This window comes from Pteropus vampyrus, unplaced genomic scaffold (assembly GCF_000151845.1).
Source record: "Pteropus vampyrus isolate Shadow unplaced genomic scaffold, Pvam_2.0 Scaffold21, whole genome shotgun sequence".
Taxonomy (NCBI): domain Eukaryota; kingdom Metazoa; phylum Chordata; class Mammalia; order Chiroptera; family Pteropodidae; genus Pteropus; species Pteropus vampyrus.
The window spans coordinates 9,421,683-9,436,989 of record NW_011888802.1 but is presented as its reverse complement, the minus strand read 5'-3'; the positions used below and the strand labels follow the sequence as shown (position 1 = coordinate 9,436,989).

General features: G+C 34.0%; 1 pseudogene; it reads right to left on the bottom strand.

Annotated features, from left to right (window-relative positions):
- Positions 1-3,623: 3,623 nt before the first annotated feature.
- Positions 3,624-3,742, bottom strand: LOC111736707 (annotated as a pseudogene).
- Positions 3,743-15,307: the final 11,565 nt, after the last annotated feature.

Genomic DNA, 15,307 nt, shown 5'->3' with positions numbered 1-15,307 from the left:
TAATTCCTTTTAGTGGCTTACACTGAAGGAAACATATAATCTTTCTCTAAGGCTTCAAAACCGTATAAACTAAGACAGTTCAGAAGCCTACTTTGGTAGGCACCTAATTATTAAGGCTGACTCCTACTCCTTGCACGGAAGACACACCACAAAACGATCTCACCAAAGGAGTGGGACAAATTTAGAAATTACATTCAAAACTAGAAAAAAAGCTTTTTAAAAATTTTTTTGATCCAGGAAGCCTGTGTGTGTGTGTGTATATATATACACACACATATATATATATGTGTATATATATATATATATATACACACACACACACATATATGTGTATATATATATACACACACACATATATGTGTGTGTGTGTATATATATGTATCATGCATATATCTGGCATGCTTGTTAAATTATAACTTTATGATGGATAAGGACATATTATAAATATTTTAAAAACAAACCACATTTGACAATACAAGAAGATGTAATAAATTATTTTATTAAAAATAATCGAACAATTGAAAAGAACTTTAAAAAAGAACTCCAGTTTAAAGAGGTAATGCAATGTAAAAGTGACATCTCAGTCAAAATTTGTGGAATTATTTTTTTTTCCTTAGATTAAAAGCGAAGCTCATATAACTTTAAAGCCAATGAAAGAAAACAGAAAGCTTCAGGAATGCTAGGGGAAGAGGTAGAGGGGAAAGGCAGAGTTTCAGCCAAACTGCGTAGAGTGGAGAGCTTAACTTTTGGGGATTTTGTTTGCTTTGATTTATGCCTCTAACTTTCAGGGGAAACATGATGCCAGTGGCTTGTGGGTTATAGGTGACTAGGTGCCTTTCAATAAGGGTGTGACTTTAGCTATTCTGTTAAGAATAACCTTTTTGGCTGGACTTAAAAAGAGAGTAGTACTCCTCTAGAAATTATATATAGCATGCCCCTTTTCCAATGGAAACTTATATTTTAACAAGTATGCCAAAAATTCTCTCTCATTCGCACAGAGACTGACTTTCTGGGTCAAAATAAATTAAAGATGTTTTGAGTTTTAGATGTTGCTTGTGAATTCTCCTTACTTAATGTGAATTCACATTATATTCATGTTGATATACCTTATTAACTATTAACTTATCAACCTAGCAAACCAGAACCTGAAGGACTGAAACAAGGCATAGCTATACTTTGAGAAGGAGAACTTTGAACGTCAAAAATACTTCCTTGACTATCTAGAAAGGACCTTAAAATATTTATTATGGGATTGAAAGAAAAAATAAATGACAAGGGTGATAAAAATCATGAGTTTTTGAAAAATACAGAGGGCAAAATGAATGAAATGAAGTTTGTTTATATAATGGTTTCTCTATGGTCAGCTTGAAAATTTGGGTAGGAAACAGAGTAGATCTAACTAACATTGCTGCTCGAGACCTATAGTCTCTCTCTTTCTCCTTTAAAAGCCAAGATATTCTAGATACAATTTTGTTTTAAAAATTATATTTTTAACGAATATAATTATTATAACTTTCTCTGTGTCATTTAATGATGTGGAAATGCTAAAGTGTTAGTATTCCATTCATGATTAGCTTTTCTAGTAGTTAATGAAATTAAATGAGAAAATAGTTAACTCAGACATATCGGTTCTTATATTCAATACATTAATCAAAACTCTCTCTTTCCTCTGCAAGACATATTGACCCAAGGCCACAGAGTATTCGCTAGAGCTAGTAGGCTTTTTTTCAGTAAGTTCTATGTTTCTGATCCCACCAGTCAGAGTTGGGGACTTGCCAAAAATCAATTGTTTCCAAACTGATTTATGCTAGTTGTTATTGTAATTATGTAATTGCATTAAATGTTACATAAACTAATAGAATAAGAGTTGGAAGGGAAAATTGTTGTTTCTAAGAAAACTAAGTTGAATGCTTTAGAAAGAACCCCTATAGGATTTAAAAACAAAAAACACTGTTGACTTAAATGTATGTGAAATACTGTAAAAGAGTATGAAGAAAACAAGCCAAAAATCTAAATCTATAGTCTCATATTATTTTGATAATGTTTTATGTGTTTTTGTTTTGTTTTTGCTGAAAACAATATTAGAAATCTCAGAAGATGAATTGGAATATAGTTTATATGTGAAGGACATGATCTAATCAACAAAATTCGAATCAGTGAAGCTATACTTAAAGAAAAGGTCTTGGAGATTTCAGAATAAAATGCACACTTATGTGCTTTTGTTAATGTGTTTAAAGTATGTAATGTTAACATAATTAGAATGCAAGTTAACCATTTTGCATTTGTTTATATGAAGTTGCTAATTTACATGTCAATTTTTATGAAGCTTAATTCTAAGCATCAATATAAAATACTGATTACTATAGCATTTAGCAAGTTCGTTTGTAATATTTGATGTTTTAAAAAGAGTTAGTTGACTTGATTTTATAAAACAGTAAAGAGTAACTCTTTGCACCATTTCCTAAAACCGAGATCAGTTTGTTATATCTCAGGTTGAAGGGGTAAAAGTGGAGTGCTCAGGAGATATGGGCTGTATGTGCTTAAACTGTTGCTGTGGACTGAACATTTGTGTCCTCTCTCCTAAATTCATATGTTGAAATCTTAACCTCCAGTGTAATGCTTTTAAGAGGTGGGACCATTGGGAAGCAACTAGGTCATGAGGGTGGAGTCTTCATAAGTGGGATTACTGCCCTTATGAGAGACCCCAGAGAGCTCTGTAGCTCTTTCCACTCTGTGAGGACACAGCGAGAAGATCTCACTGAACCAGTGAGACTCTCACTAGATACTGAATCTGCTGGCAACTTGATCTTAGATTTCCCATCCTCCAGAAATGTGAGAAATAAATATTTGTTGTTTAAACCACCCGGTCTATGGTATTGTGTTATAGCAGCCCAAGCGGACAAAGACAACTGTATTATAGATAACATGATCTATGGTAGTGTCTCTCACACTATTCTCTCAACAGATTATACAAGGTTCCTAAGCTATGATGAAAAGAGGAAAATAAGAGCAATGTAGTTAGTTTGAAAATCCTAAAAGCATTCCATATTAAGGACTGTTAGTTATTCTTAAATATGTCCATTTTATTGTTTTGTGTTAAATTGCCTTCTTTTGAAATTAAGATGATGGAAAGTTTTTGTTATTGTCCTTAGTGGACAAAATAAAATATTGCATACTATGCTCTATATTAGAGTTTTATTTTTTGAGAGGCAGTACTTAGTGTTAGAGAGAAGGGGAGAGGGGCTATCAGCTTGCTTGAAATTGCACATGACCTGTTGTATCTATTTTATTTATACTGAATTCTGTAAAAAAATATGGATGTGGACCTATGGTGATGATCTAAGCTGGTGGACTCTTTTGTGTATGTCTTGGCAAAGTTTGACTATTTTTCAACAGTCTACAAAAATAGAACTATGAAGGGGATTTTGAACAGCTTTACACACTTGTGGAAGAAGAAAAATGACCAAGCTTAATACTTAAAAAAAAAAGAATGAATATAGCAACTGACAATAGTTTCATGTTTCTTTTTTTAGTTTTATTTTTTTTAAGCGAGGCAACCCTTGGTCTACCTCACAGATTGCAAGGACTTTGTCAGTTTACAATCCCTTATTTTTTTTGTTTTATGCCTATAGCATCTGGTCTTCTTAGGTGGTCTCCCATCCAAGTGCTAACCAGGCCCGACCCTGCTTAGCTTCCGAGATCAAACAGGATCGGGCTTGTTCAAGGTGGCATGGCCATAGACCATCCATGTTTTTAATTCATGCCAAGTTTTGTTGGCCCAGATACAAATAAGGAAGAGGGAGAGAATAGAATTGTAATTATATGTTTGGCATGTGCATCAGTAAGCTTGGGAGGTGAAGAAACAGCTCTCTGGACCCACCTACATCTTCAGTCAGTTGTGGGCACTACTGATAAAGATTATGTGCACCATTTATATGTAAAATAACTATACTTAAACATAACATTTACCAATGATTTCCATTCTGAGATAAAAATCTCATTAGAAATCAATGGAAAAACCAGACTGAATGGAGGCTAGATTAATAATTGACTGAAGCTTTCTTCTGATTCAATCACTATTTAAAATTGTTTATAGTTCTGAGAATAAAAAAAGAACTAACCCTAATTCTAATATCAAAACAACAAAACGAAACAAAACAAAAACAACCTTGGCAATTAAGTAAACGATATTTAAGCATTTCATTTATTCTTTTATTACACAGCCTTCTTAGAAGTATAACTTTTTGAGAATCAACATCAAATATTCGCATACTGTTAACATTTTTATAGATATTTACAAATATTAACTCATTTAATCCTCATAAAAATTCTTAGGTAGTAGATAGATGAGGGAGCTGAAGCACAGAGAGGTTAAACCAATAAAATCAAAATACAAATTAAAGAATAAAAACAAATAGATAGGACTGTGAAATTCTAATGCCTAGGTTTGGGCATGCCAGTGATCCCAAACCTTTTCCCTGCCAAAGTTTGATTTTACCTCAATATAAGTATGTCTCCAGTTTTCCACTGAATCCTGTGAAATTCTTAAAACGCAACTATTTTGAAATGTATTTCAAATGAAAACAAAACTCTATACCATTCGACACTTCTAAAAATTCAGGGGAGAAAATCACAGGATCAGTCAAACAAAGATAGTCTATGGCACACATCTGATGACACGTGTGTTATGGAGAAGTTTCCATTTTAAATTGGAGTTCAACTTCTAGTTCAGCTAGAAGCAGCAGCCTGCGTCTAGCTGTCTGAGGAAGGCAACAGGAACTCCAGGTCCCGCTGGACATGGGCCTAGAGGTGGGGCTATACTGTCCATAGGTAGCATTCCTCCCCTGTAGTCTATAGTAAATATCGCAGTATTGCAATCTCCTGGGGGAAAAAAAAAATAAGTAAGGTGAGCTTTGGAAATAGTTATATGAACACACTCAGAACAGTCTGCAAGGCAAGGTATGTGAATCTGTGCTTGTGTGTACATGGAGTGAGAGGGAAAGGACTCGAAGGGAAGGAATAGTGAAAAGAAGCAGCATGCTTTTAGAAAAACAATCTGGGTTCAGGTGCTTCAGGAGAGTCGGAAGAATATTTTAACTACACAAAGCAGGTCAATGAGAGATTTAGCCGGGAAGGAGGGATAGAGAGCAGTTGGGCCAGCACAGTGCTCTGAGAGGCCCAGGGTCCTCCAGACTTCAGTCCCTAGGGAAGGGGGTGGGAAGAGCCTTTCTTGTAGATTCCCAGAGGAGAGGCTTGCAAGCTGAGCAGTAATGAGAATTCCAGGTCCCAGTTGTGGACTTCATTTCTAGCCAAAGATCACTGGGAGTGAAGTGATGGACCTGGAGGTAGGCACAATCCCTCATCTCTTTGGCATGGGCTGAAACTGCACCCTTGGCAGTTGGGCCCTGGCCTCACAGCTCCCAAACCCTCTCCGTTAGACCCAATCCTGACCATCTATATAAGGATGGGGTTGGGTGGAAGGGTAGCCAGTGGGAGGTGAACGGGGGTTGGGATAGGGTGAAGGTGGTGCACGTATCAGCCTTTTTCATTTTTTTATGGATTTATTTTTAAAATTTATTACAATGTATTCACTTCTATTATTTTGTTTTTGCATTTTAATGTTTTTGTTTTTTTCATAATTTGAAACTTTAAGTTTCAAAGTGACTTCTTTCCAGAGACATCATAGCGTTGGTGGGTGCAGGTGCGTTGCCTGCAGCTCTGGCTCACAGCTCACTTGGGAGGTTCCTGCCCCTGCTGATGGCATTACTGAGAGAGGGTACTTGTCTCTAAAGTGAAGAGCCCAGAGCTCTTCCCCTCCTGCTTACTCTAGGTCACTCGGGGCCCTTTCTGCTGTGTCTTTCCAGGTTGGTGCCATGGGAGCAACCCTTGGTCAGCATATAAGCAAAAACGTCCATATACATTCAAAAAAAAAAAAAAAAGAAAAGAAAGAAAGAAAGAAAAGAAAGGCATATCAGTATTGCAGACTCTAAAGGGATGTTGGGAAACTCAGATAGATTTGGTCCATCGTTTTAGTTTTCAGAATATGATCTAGTACCCTGTGGCTTTTCATTTTTCCACATACAGTATTTAATAGGGTGATGTCAATAGGTTTCTGCCAATAGGTTTCTGACATGATTTTCTTTCGGGAGCTAATCAAAGTCATAAGTCTTCTTTGGGGACTTATTAGAAGTGGTGCCATTCTTTTTTGCTATTTTTAATTAATATTTTCTGTGTTAGTTTTTCTTAGTTTTTAAAAATTTTTGTTTTGTTTGTTTGTTTTTGTTTTTAAACAGTTTTAAACACTGCAAGTAATATTGGTAACATACAAATGTCCTGGGGATTCTGCATCTGTTAAACTGATTCACAGACTGAAAACCACCGGATCTTAGGGCAGAATTTAGGTCCACTGAATCCACTGAACTGCCTGTCAGTTTGATCTTAGGGGTTAGAATTTTTTCTGTAGGAAGCTTCTTTCTACATTATTTTCCAGATTACGTTTTCTTACTCACAATCCCTTACTATTATTGCAATTATCGATTTGATAGTATAAATTCTCTTAACCAACCTCATCTTAACTTAGGCTGGGTTAACAGGGCTTCTTCATTTCTTTCCTAAAATAGTATGCTGACTGATGCCAAAGACACCGAATGTTTAATGCTAGCAGGATCCTTTTTGGTTGATAAGTTGGCTCATCTCTACTTCCAGCAGCTGAGTTGTTTGCTTATCAACAGAGTTTGAACCCCAAACAATGTCAGTTTCCAAACCTGTTATGTCAGTTGCAGTTGTTATTTTAACGACATAATTTATTTTAAAGTTACAAGACAAGTTTGAAAAGAAAACAGTTATTTTTTTGGAAAACGAAATCAAATGTTTAGAAAGATCTGTGAAAGGCAAGTGATTAAGGCACTGTTAAGTTGGTTGTGGAAGATTGAGGCTGTGAGGAAAAAAACAAACAAACACAAAACCCAAAGAAGTTTGCTCTCAGCTAACATGTCTTTATTGTAACTTTTAGCTTGTCTTAAGTTCTTATTCCACTTGAAAGAAACTGACCCTGGAAATTGTACACAATGCATTATGTGTGTGGCTTAGGCAAGAAAGATGCATTCTAATCAGTGGGCTCCTACTCAATGAAAAGGACTAGATGATATGTCAAAAGATGGGTGAATGAAGTGTTGGTGTCTATGTATATGTAATTAAAATTATTTTAATTTAAAAACAAATAAACGGGTTTTTTTTTTCATTAACAGACTAACCAATGGTGTTAATCTTATAAGCGGCCCCTACGTTAGATGTTTTTGAATTTTTTGAATTTTGAGTTTTTGTTTTCTTCATTGCTTTATTTGGAAAGTCGGTGCCTGGTACATTGTAAATGCTAAATAAATAATTGCACAAGTTGCGATGATTGAGCTCTTTAGTTTGCAAGAAAAAATGTAAATGTGTACATATTTAAAGTTGTTCTCCAGTTTAGGGGGTGAGAGTAGGGGATTGGTGGAGGTGAAGGAGAGGAAGAAAAAGAGAATTGTGCTCTTTAAAGGGCATAAAGCAATTGGGAGGTCAGCTTTTTCAAACTCTCCCTCACCATCATTCTGACACTTATCCTCAATGTGTATTGTCAGCTCTAAGCCTCTTCCTTCCTTTTCTTGGCTGAGATCCACCGTAACTTTGAAAACAATCAGAAAGTTACTAATAATTTGCTAACTGCTTATATGACTAAATATAATTTCTTTCCCTCATTTTCTTTGTTTCATTGTGAAATATGGTACACATGTAAATTTTAAAACAAAACAAAACAAAAACAGAATGCTGTTATGAAAAACAAACCAACACCAAAAACCCCCCCACAAAAACATGAGCACTTGTGTACCCAACCATGACTCAGCTCAAGAAACAAAACGTTACAGGAAATTTTGAAGTCACCTGAGTGCACATTCTCCCACTTGTATCCCTTTATCTCATTCTTAGAAATAGTCTCTACCCTGAATTTGGTGGAAATTATTGCTTTGCTTTTCTTTATAATTTTATTTCACTTGGATTTATTCCTAAACAATGTGTGTTTAGTTTGCTTGCTTTTGAAATTGAAACCAATGGAATAATTTGTAGTCCTCTGTTGTTTAATTTTTATTTAATTTTAATTTTAATTTTAATTTGTGTTTATTTTTAAAACTTTTTCATTGATACTCATAACTGTAGTTCACTGATTTTCCATCCCATAAAATGTTCCAGTGTATAACTACGATACGATTTATTTATCTTATTCACTGCCATTGGACTCTTGAATTATCTAGTAATTTTTGTTTGTTTGTTTGTTTGTTTGTTTGTTTGTTTGCTGTTGTGATCAATATAACTATGAACTTGGACGTGCCTCACAGTGCACAGGAGGAGGAATTTCTTCAGACTATAGTATTATATACAAAAGTGGTCATACGGTATGCTTATGTTCAACTTTACCAAGCAAAGTAAAATTATTTTTCCACATTGGTTTTAGTAGTTTATACTCCCACCAGCTGTGTATGGATGTTTAAATTCAACTTTTCAAAACAAGGCAGCCATGTGTAGATTTATCTGTATCCTGAATTGCTGTGGAATAGCTGCAGTTGGAAGAAAGAAGCAGCTTAATGTTCATTTTCTTTAAATCTTAAATTCTTGTGGGAAGAGGAGAGCCAGGGAATACATACGATTTTGTTTATGGTAATGTAAGATATGTTGATTAAAAAGGAAAAATTTAGTAGACCTGAAAAAGAAAGAAGAACATTTTCCTGTTTCTCTTAATTAGAGCTTTGAACTTCATTGCTCAGTATGAAGGTATACCGGAATATATGGTATACTATATGTAGAATAACAAACCCCAAAGTCATTTTCTCTTTATTTTGTAAGAACTATAATAGTGCAAAAGAGATAGCTGATTACAGTTTTTTGGGGAAATCTTTTTGTTAATTCTATTATAATTTTTCTTTGATGTTATAAGAATGTCAGACATTTTCTCATTTAAAAGTTTCTTGAAATAACATTCCCTCTGTGAATTGCTTTTGATGTTTTTGTTTTACAAAAAGAAAATATACTCGTTTTACATTTTTAAACAATAACTTTTATTTCCTCACTATTCCAGATTATATTGATGAAATATTTTTTTAAATCATTGTGACAAAGTAACTTATTTGCCAAATGTGAAAAAGACACTTCATTCAAAAGAGTCTGGATTTAATTGTCATATCAAGTGGTTCTGATTTCAAGTTTCCAATATATTTTAGGTATGTAACATTTTGATCTTAATTTACAAACTAGCAAAAAAGGATGATTCCAAGAAATATAGAACTTACAAGAGAATGACAAAGAAAATATTTTATAACCAAGTTGAAATCCACAAAATGAATTTTGTTATCTCTGCCATACATAATTAAAGGATGCTATTTCTACAATAAAAATATGGTAAAAATTATAATTTTTTGAAAAAGTATTTAGCAAATAATATGTAATTTGAAAATAATTATTATTAGCTATGAAGAGGGTATTTAACTAATTCAGCATTTTCACCCAAATATTTCATGGGAGTATATAAATTTAAGACAACATGAATTTATTGTTTTGCTGCAGAATTTTGCAAAGAATCATGCTTACAATGCAGGAGAAATTAAGTTACTGTCTTCTAATATTTATTAATATATGATCAGGCAATAAATAGTATCTTAGTAATTGGTTTTATTCTTTACTAATATTTTTAATGGTATAACGAAAACATGTTGTGTTTGCCAGGTATTTATGAATTTACAGTTTCTTAGTAGGATTCAGGCTCTCATCATGACAGTGAATCAAGAGGTAGGATCCAATTTAACAATTGTCTTTCAAAAGGGAAACAATGAATTGAGTACCAGTTTTATTTAATTTGTGCATTCTGTCCTTAGCTATAGTATGCACGGCTTGACTATTTTAAGTCATGGAACAGCTGTTAATTAGTGATTTTAAAGTCAAGAAAAGGGTGAAGGATGTTGTACATATAAACCGAACCTAAATGTTATTTTCTGAATAAGGTTGCATGAGAAAAAGCCTTTAAAAATTGCCTTTTTATTCATAATCCAAAGTAGCATAACTATTCATATCTGAATTTCCATGTGCTTTCTAACTCATCTTTCACAGTAAACCACAAAATATATACTTTAAAATAATTGTTTTACATTTACAGACTTTAAAATAATTAGTAGTAGGCACATACAAACAAAGATGAAAATTATTTTAGCCACCAGAAAAGCATGTCAACTTAAAAAGAAAATTATTATCACCATATGAATGAAATGATAATCCTAATGGTTTTTCACAAAAAATACTGCCAAAATTCTGCAAGCACTGTTAAAGAAAACAAATGATAGTTGAAAAGTTTGCCCCAAATGATCAAAACTGACCTATTCGGAATTAATGATAATTCTGAAGTTTAGATAATTTAAAAGGTTGAAAAAAAATATTTTAGTTCAAAGATGTGATTCTCATCAGACACAGGACATAGTACTAAATTCATTAGCTTTAAAGTTCTAAATAAATTAGAAAATCCTATGTAATACAAATAGTTGAGAGACTGCATTGAATATTTGTTGTCACTTTGTGTTAATTGTAAATGTTGGAGTTAACCTGAAAAAATTTAAAAAGTCAGGTAAAGTCCTACATATTTAGTTTATTTAAGATGAGAAAATATTTTATTAACGGTTTCAAGAAAATAAAAAATTATAATGGTAAAAATTTGCAAAATTTAAAATAATGGTAAAAAAAGAGATATCATCTAACAATAACAAATATGTAACACTTTCTTTGCCTGGAAATCTATGTTGATCTGCAGGTAAGAATGAGGCAAAATCTGGGGCTTGTCAGGCTGGATTGAGAAGCATCTGCAGAAACCAGAGTCGAGTGATTGAAGAGCTCTCTTAAAAGATCCATCTGTGTCCTGAGTACTTTCAAAGTTTTTATTTTCAAATGTCTTTTGATTTTAGTGTGATTTAGTGTGAACATGTGGCATTTTCTCCCACTCAGTGGTAATGACCTTTGTTCTATTAAATATAATTTTTTATATATTTAATATTCTGTGGCAGAGCCACTTTCATTCCATCATTTACAACCCTTACCATTCATTCCATACAGCAGGGTTTGGTTCTCTCTGCCTTCGCTGACATGGCATTTGCAACTTTACGGAGAGACCACAGGAAATTGTTTTTTAGATGTTAAAATAGCATGATTAAAAAGAAGAACAAAACACTTACTTAAAAAATCTCGTGAAGAAAGTCCCATGTTAAATGTTTCTCATGTTTAGATTCTCAGATTTTTTTTTTAAAAATCTATTTTATTTAAAGTAATTTAGAAAACTGGTATTAAATTTTGCTGTTATTATAAGTTGCTTCAAGTATGAGATTTACGCAGATGTGAAAGAAGTTATACAGAAGGAAAGGGCAGCCACAGAAAAATATGCTCGTTTCTTTGTCTTCTTTATCATAATCACATTCATTCATATAAAGATTCTGAAGACGACACATTTTTAAATCATTTCTGCTGTTGTTCACTAAATAGTCAGAGACTCTAATTATAAATTAGCCAGTGACATGACTCTTTTCTAAAAATTTTTGTCTCTAGTAGCGATTTTTAGTTTTACCGACTTATCCTTAACCTGCCTAACCCTCTGGTAGTGATATTTAGTAGTAACGCCTACTCAGGGAACCAAAGAAAAGGAAAGCGTCACATGTACATCACATCCAAACTGGACATAACAATTACAATTTGATTGCACCGTAAATACCTCCAAAAGATAAAAAACAAACAAAACGAACAGTTGATAGTGATTGTTTGTTTATAAAAATATCCAAAGTGACTCGGAAAGCAGAGGAAATTATCTGTTACTCAAACAAAATAAAGTATTCCTTTCTATTATCTGGATATATTAGGCAGAGACAGATTTTTATTTTTTTTTTACCTTAATTCTCGTATTTTCAACCCTCAGACACAATTTAAATACTTAGAGCAGGGTGTAGTCAGTAGAACTAAAGATTTAAGTAAGTTCGAAAGGCTTCATGGATTGAGTCTGAAATTAACTATATGACATTAACAATTATTTAAACGACAACAAAACAACTTATTTAGTCAGGGAAAATAGATATATTAATATCTAGCAAATCTAACTAGAATTTGCAAATTGTTGAATTTTACCTTTGTGTGTTCTGTTAATTCTTCCAAGGGATGGATGCACGATACAAAAATTATTTTTAAAACAGCCGGGAGTGACTTTTATAAGGTTTAAAGATATTTACAGCTAGACCTTTCAAAATTTCTAGGATAAGCACTAACTTTATGCCCAGGCTGTGTGTGTGTGTGTGTGTGTGTGTATGTGTGTGTGTTCGTGTGTGTGCATGTGTGTATGTGTGAGAGAGAGAGAGAGAGAGACAGAGAGACAGAGACAGAGGAAGGATACTAGGGGGTGCTGTGAGAAGATGGGGATTATTTAGAATTGCAGAAGAGAAGTAGCTGCTATCTCAGTGAATTACAAAAATGGCTAAACTTAGAGAGTATACTCCTATTTATTGATTCATTTGTACTTTGCAACATGTTTCTGGGCAATGGGACCCTGACACAACTCTAGTATAATTTCATTGTCCAAGCCGGGTTAAGTACTATAGTACTAGACATGCATTTCTAAGAATTTAAAATCAAATCCTATGATATTAGCTTTGGGACTCTGGTAAGTCTGTTCATGTGTCTGGGCCCCAGTTTCTTCATTTATAAATTGGCAACAATAGTAATAACTCAATCAATCTCACGAGATGATTATGAGGATCAAAAGAAGATAACATATTGCATTTTGTAAATTTACTATACAAATAAAGGGTATTTTACCTCCAACTACCTAGAACTCTGTTTCTAGGCATATCCTTTATGATCATAATTTCGAATTTCCATCAGTTCTCTCCTTTTTATTCCCTTCCTCCTGCTACACGATACGGCTTCCTAATGACAGTGTTTTTCCTAATATCTAACCCAAGGCTTACAATACCTTTCTTAGAGCAAACACTTCCAAGATATCTTTAATTGCTTGCTGTGCCAGTCATGAATTTATTGCCTCTCAGCTCCAAATTCACCCTTCACTACTTGTTCTGAGAGTCTGTACTGAACTCTTTAAGCATGTTTTCTTTAAGCATGTGAGCTTGGTGTAAATTTAGTCAGTACAGGGTATGGGAGGGACATTCTAGGAGGAAGGGTGTAACTCCGTGACTCCTGTGTGTGTGGTTTTTCCTTCTCTTGCTCCTGCTGCATGGTTCGTCAGTGGTGTGGGTGTACGAAGATGTGCAGTGCAGCTCAGACCAGGCCTGCACCAGAGCACATGGTTCCCAGGGAAACTTGTATACCCGGCCTGGGCATGGTGGCCATCTTTTAGCAGCCCTTTTGATGCTGACACCACACACTCCAGGTTTTTCTCCTGCAGCAGCAACCCTGTTCCTTTTGCAAACTTTCCTGCTAGCTGTGGCTCCCCCATATCTTGCTTTTCTGCTGACTGTGGACCACCTCAGGCCCAGTAGTGCAGCCAAATTTTCTGCCATTCAGTGGGCTGCCATCACACCTTTTCCAATAGGTGTGACCCTCAGTCTTAAGAAGGGGACCCTTCATACATGTTTGTCCTTTTTTAAGCACTTTCCCTCAAAGCTAAGGTACGCTTTACTATTCTTTTTGCATCTTTATAGCTATAGCCCTATCATAACCTAATAATGATTTATATTAAACATCCCTTGTTTAAATTACTGTGTAATTTTTGTTTCTTCATTAGGCCCAGACTAATACATCAGCTGATGAACTGTCACATAATCATATAAAAAATTTATGACAGTCACAACAGTACCTTGTTATAATTCCTATTTATATTATTTTTACTTTAATATTCATTAACTTAAAATAAGTCATTTTTTTGTGTGTTTATGAGCATCAGAAAAAAAAATTATAGAATGGCAGTAAGCACCAGTGATGTAAATGGTATTAGTACTATGGATTTTGTGTTCAATTTTATTCAGATTTCTACTTTGCCCTGATTTCCATAGGACTGACATTTATTAAACAATGCATAACTTGTCATTATAAATGTTACTATCTCAGAAAATAAATTCCTGAAATATTGGGAAACATTAAAAAATATAATTAAAGTGATCAAATATTTTACTGTATGGTGTAACAGAGCTGGGAGTGTGTTTTTCTTTATCCCCAATAGTAATTGTTTATAATTTTTGCTGTCTCTAGGTGGAGGTAGCATTGAATTCTATTGTACCAGTCGAATCTCTTTTCTTTGACCAGAAAATAATGCCTTATTCATGGGTAAAGCATTTGATGGACCATTTGGCAGATAACAGAAAAATACTGTATGCTTTCATATCTAAGTTGCCGTCAATTTTAAGACATATAATTTAATTATTTATTTAATGCATGAACAAAAGAAAAGAGTTGAAATTAATTGTAAGACACTTAAAATGTGGGAGAACTCTAGGTAATTCTTAGGGGTAAACAGCTTTGGTATTGCTGCCCTGCCATAATTATCAATACTTCAGTTAGAAGAAAAGTTATTTCCTTTGTATGATTATTGTATTATATTTGTAAAATTAGAAGGTAGCTTGGTATGTTAGTTTAATAGTTTATAAGGTTTAGACTGCTTAGGTACCATAGGACCACAACCTGTTCCAACATCTTGCTCTTGGGTCTTGAAAAAACACTGTGTAGTTTCAGCTTCTCTTTTCAGATTGGCCTGCCACAATTTCCAGTGAGTACCCTATGGCAATTTGGATGTTTATTATTCTTAGGGCTATCAAGCCCATTCTCTTCCCTCTGCTTCCTGCCACTCAGATGTTAATTCCATTTCAGTCTTGTAGGTCCTTATGGTTTGTCCCTTTGTGCTCACATTGTAAGGTTTGTGAAGCTTTGTTGTACGTGTTGTTCAAAGATTTCTGGGTTTGCTGTTCTTGTTTGCCTCTCTGGGCTGTTTTTATGGACAAATTAAGGGAGATTCGAAAACTACACCACCACTTCCAGGAACTTATCAGAATCCACTGTTTTTAAACTGCCAGTTCCCAGCCCATTTAATTAATTCCTGAACTTCTAATGGGTGGGGATCTGGAATTTAAAAAGCAATAGTCAGTGTAGTCCATGGTTGTGCATCACGGCATTTATTAAAAAAACTCTACCTATATGCAAAATATTGTGCTCATGTGTTTTTCTCTTTAAAGATGTTATATTCACTTTCCCTTCCCGATTCTCATCAGTACGTGATTTCCAAAAAAAAATTTGGAAAAAAAAAAAGCTTTAA